The 4,602-nt window shown below is 35.5% G+C and overlaps 1 non-coding gene across 1 annotated transcript; it reads left to right on the plus strand.

Annotated features, from left to right (window-relative positions):
• Positions 1–272: 272 nt before the first annotated feature.
• LOC141710278 (small nucleolar RNA R71) lies at positions 273–379 on the plus strand. Its single transcript, XR_012570806.1, has one exon. It is a non-coding gene; the product is annotated as a small nucleolar RNA R71 (small nucleolar RNA).
• Positions 380–4,602: the final 4,223 nt, after the last annotated feature.

The following is a 4,602-nucleotide window of genomic DNA, read 5'->3' on the forward strand; positions in this document are numbered from 1 at the left end:
CATAATTAGCCAAAGTGTCCACCTTCATCGTCAAAACCTTAAGTTGGGAAGCTATAGCAGTTGTTGCATCCAACTCCAGAATTCCTGCTACTTTTCCCTAAGTCAGTCTCTGGGAAGGATTCTGGTATTCATTAGCAGCCATCAGTTCAATCAATTCATAAGCTTCATTGTAGCTCTTATCCCACAAGGCTCCTCCTGATGCTGCATCGAGCATGGGTCTAGAAGTAGCACCCAATCTATTATAGAAATAGTTTATAATCATCCAATCAGGCATGTCATGGTGTGGGCACTTCCTTAGCATCTCCTTATATCGATCCCAAGCCTAACACAGAGATTCTCCAGTTTGTTGAGCAATTTGAGTAATAGCATTCCTGATTGCAGCAGTCTTCGCCATAGGGAAAAATTTAGTGAGAAACTTTTGAGCAAGATCTTTCTAAGTAGTGATAGACCCTGGTGGTAGAGAATGTAACCAGTACTTAGCTTTATCCCTCAGAGAGAATGGGAAGAGTCGCAGCTTAATAGCATCTTTAGTCACACCATTGAACTTGAAAGTGTCGCAGATCTGGATGAAATCCCTGATGTGCATGTTGGGGACTTCTGTAGGAGAGCCCCCAAACTGAACTGAGTTCTGTATCATCTGTATCGTGCTTGAATTGATCTCAAAAGTGTTAGCCGAGATGGCTGGTCTGATGATGCTTGACTAAATATCATTGATCTTAGGCTGAGAATAGTCTATCAAAGCCTTAGGAATTTCTGCTTGATCTCCCATCACTACTAAAACTAGTTCCTCGACTTTCTTTTCTTCTTCTACCTTCTCTTTATCCTCAACAACTTCCCTTCGAACCACTACAGCTTCTTCCTTGACTTGATCCAGATTTCTCTTACGAGACCGAGAACGCGTATGCATACACGCTCGCTAGAGTACCTGAAATAAGACAAGGAAACAGATAAGTAACAATGTCCTAGTCAATGAACTTTAACGACCACTGATGAGAAACACATAAACTAAAATTTAACACCGAAGTCCAAGGCAGCGACGCCAAAAACTTGTTAGTCGCTAAACACGCGCTAAAATACACGCAAGTATACGCGTTCGCAAGTAGTATAAGATTTAAATCAAATTCATTTTCATGGAGACTCTTTGGTTAATTTAAGAATATGCACCTATACAAAAATGATATGGTTATTATCCAATGCTAAGACGATTAACAAATTGAGATTGTTTAACGAAACTTAAGCTAACAATCATAACTAAGAGAATAATAATGGTGAATTAATATATATGACAAACATGGCATTCTAACTTTATTAAATACTTCATTCAATAGCCTTTTCCTTCTGAACCTTAGCATGTAATGGTGATGATACTAATCAGATAATATGAAACTGATAAACGCCAACTTTCGTTTTACGAATACCATACTACCAGACATCCACACAAGAGATAGAAGCTGAATAGACACCAATTATATTGAGACCCTATATGTCTATAGAATTTGACAACATAACGGTTTAATGCACAAGTTATCTATCGTGATTATATAGGGCAAGTAAAGATGGTTAAAATTACCTACGAATCATGCATAACAAATACATGAACCTATGCTAGCATGGCAAGTTCGAAACCCTTAAATTCACTTTCGCTTCATTAAGAATTAACACACTATTATATAAGTTCGCGACGCTCATAAGACGAATAAGCAAAACCAATACTAAGTTATCATACAATCACCACAAACTAAGGCATTAAAACAAATCAACTAAAGAAATACATAAATAAATCCACTAGAACCCCACGATAACGATTAGCCCATGAACAGACTCATCATCAATGTGGGTTCCGATAAAAGCATGGTATAATAAACGTAGTCTTTATAAATGAATAAAAAATAAAGTACGAAACAAGAGTATAGGTTCAAAAATAAGAAAACTAGCATCCAACGTTACAACTTAAACAAAGAATCACAAGTTAAAACTAGATCTTCTTCGTCTTGGTTGAATTATGCTAAAACGGTCTTCTTACGCCTTCTCCTTATGCTCTGATATGTCTCCTTATAAAAACAAGCTAATTTATGTATATATAGCAGCCCCATGCAGAGTAGAAGTCTTCTGGATCAAAATTAGAATAGAAACATAATTGTTTTTTCTCGATCTGGCATGGGAGTGCGCTTCAACAGCGCGGGCGTGCTGGGTTTCTGGACTTTGGGCTCGGCCGCGCGCTGACTTTGGGCTCGGCCGCGCGCTATCACGGCGCGGCCGCACTGACCTCCTGATTAAAATTCCGACTTCTTCATTTTCCTTGCTGATTTGAGCTGGTCTTCCACGAGCTTTTATTCCAACACCTTCCTAACACCAACTTAGCACCAAAATAATGCTAATTCACCTGATTACCTGGAGAATGCCTGAAAATGCAAAAACACTAGAAAACATATTAAAACACCAACAACTTGAGTACAAATACACCAATTCAAAGCTTTACGGAGCGTAATAAAGTGTCATAAATGTCACTCAACACTCCATATACTGTTGTGTTATGAATACTGTCTTTCGTACAAAGGCCATATTTGCCATGATAGTATAATATGAGTTTTGCGTATCAATAACGATTGAATTTACGATTAGTATATCGTAGAATATTTTAACGCTACAATAAAGCATGATGCATAAATTATAAGACCGAGAGTCGGGCAGAGTTTATAAAGTAAAAACCCCAGGAATCATCTTGATGATGTTTTGGACGATCAAAGTTTTGTACTTATCCCAAGGGACTCGATGTCCCCTTGCAAAATATTAAAATACCTCAAATTTAAATAAAATGATTTCCAAATATCGTATTTCCCCAACTTTATTTAACTACTCGGACAATGAATATTATTTTAGATATTCATTTAAATAGGAGAGGTATTCTCCAATTATTATTTTATTTTAAAATTTAATTATTTCATATTTTTTAAATCAAGTTAAATTCTTAAAACAAAAATTAGCTGAGGAATATTATTTCAAATATTCTTTTAAAATATAATTATTCGAGGATTAATTATTTAATAATTATTATTTAATTATTAAATATTTATTAAATGATGTAATATGATTTAAATATCATAAGATCTAATTTAAAATATTTTCTGAGTTTCAGAAAATTATTCTAATACTTTCAGATCGTCGAAAAATATTATCTCGACATATTTTAAATATTTTGACTATAGTGTCAAAAGAAACTCCCCCTTAATTAATTATCTATCGATAACGGTCAACTCACATTATCTTAGTACTTCCTCCGAAAATTCTCGGAAGTACATATATACATATATGAGATTAGTTATTTCTATCAACAAGCAAAACGCTTGAGGAACTTCGAAATAATTCAAATTCTGGATTATAATAAGATTCTTTAAAAGGAGAAGGAGGGGTAGACTCTAGTACTTTGGGTACTGGAGCGACTACTGGTGTGCCATATGTAAACATGTGAAGTATGTGGAAAGCCTGGATGTATGAGCCACACATAATATGCCCGAATGCGGCAAGGGTGACAACTAGATGTATGGGAGTCATCATTCTACATGTAGATAACAACAATTAATTACCGTTATACGACTGCTCCTCGTATTTCGGGGGCTCCTGTGAATGTCCTATAAATTTTCCCAATAAGAATTGAGATGCAATACCATAACCCAAACGTAGGTGATGGGTTTACCATTAAGGTATTTGTAGACTAATAAGTCAATAAAATAATTGTTTTGAAAGGAGGTGTGTATCACGGAGAAAAACTACGAAATCAGATATGAATGTCTTATACAGTCTTTTCATACTATACATTATTACATTGGGCATTATAGATCACACTTGTTTCCTTAAAATGACACAACACAACAGTGAATCAAGACGCCTATCATGAAACTCTCGGCCAAGAAACGGGTAGGAAACGACCAGCTATTCCGTAAGATGTTCGGTGCAGTACCCCAGGTAGACCGTATAAACTGGATTGGTTTTTAGTTGTTTGTAGTCCGTCTTATTTACAAGTATGACTTTTGTAAGGTAATATTGAAGAAATGTATATTTGGCCGCCGGTCTAACCTTAAATAAAGTTACACCCATGGTAAGACTTAATTACTTTTGGTTTGTAATAATTATCATTTTGCGTATTTGATAAACTCTAGTAATGAATTGTTCATTTCCAAGACAATAACCAGTAATTGTGTGTTTATTGATAAGTATGGGGTAATAAATGTGTGAGTATTTATATATTGTTGTACAAGATAAGTGTTATACAGGATTCAAGATGGTGTGGCCTTATAGATCCCTGACCCCGGATTTTGGGGCACCACACCATATCTCCATCAGTAGATTCATCAACCCTTTCCATTGGAGTAAAAGGGTCATTCTTAAGAATCTAGATATATAATGGGTTGGCCATCCTTATGAACAAAATCATCTTCTTCTTCCAAATTGTAGTTGATTCTATCAAAAGCTGGTATCTTGCTATTGCTTATCTTTTGTGAACTCATACTTCCAAGATCTTTATCTGTTTTCTTTCAGATTTTCCTCTGATACCACTTGTTAGATATTGAGTACAACACAGAGGGGGTGAATGTGTTTTATTAA

This window comes from Apium graveolens, chromosome 2 (genome assembly GCF_009905375.1).
Source record: "Apium graveolens cultivar Ventura chromosome 2, ASM990537v1, whole genome shotgun sequence".
In the NCBI taxonomy this organism is placed as follows: Eukaryota; Viridiplantae; Streptophyta; class Magnoliopsida; order Apiales; family Apiaceae; genus Apium; species Apium graveolens.